The sequence below is a fragment of the Halyomorpha halys genome, unplaced genomic scaffold (assembly GCF_000696795.3).
Source record: "Halyomorpha halys isolate HHAL.00 unplaced genomic scaffold, Hhal_1.1 Scaffold79.1, whole genome shotgun sequence".
NCBI classification, from domain to species: Eukaryota; Metazoa; Arthropoda; class Insecta; order Hemiptera; family Pentatomidae; genus Halyomorpha; species Halyomorpha halys.
In genome coordinates, this window is record NW_027113124.1 from 723,687 (window position 1) to 724,031 (window position 345).

Consider the following 345-nt stretch of genomic DNA (forward strand, 5'->3'; position numbering starts at 1 on the left):
TTAACGGAATTTTTTTAACTAAGATGAATAAATAGAAATATTATTTACAATTATTTTATAATTGATTGTTATTCGTGTTACTGAAGAATCGACTAGAGTTGCCGTCACAGTCGCGAAACGTTGCTACTATATAGTTGTTTTATTATTGACTGAACTTCAAAAATATAAATCATTAACAGTTAATAAAAAAGTTATCAAGAATATATATATCCTTCCTGTGTTTCATGGGGATGAGAGCTAGCTGATTTTAAATTAATTGTAAATTGACATACCGAGTTTAATCAAACTCTTTAGAGTCGTTTTGAAGAAAATAAACGTGCGAAAAATCGATTCTATAAAGTAGCA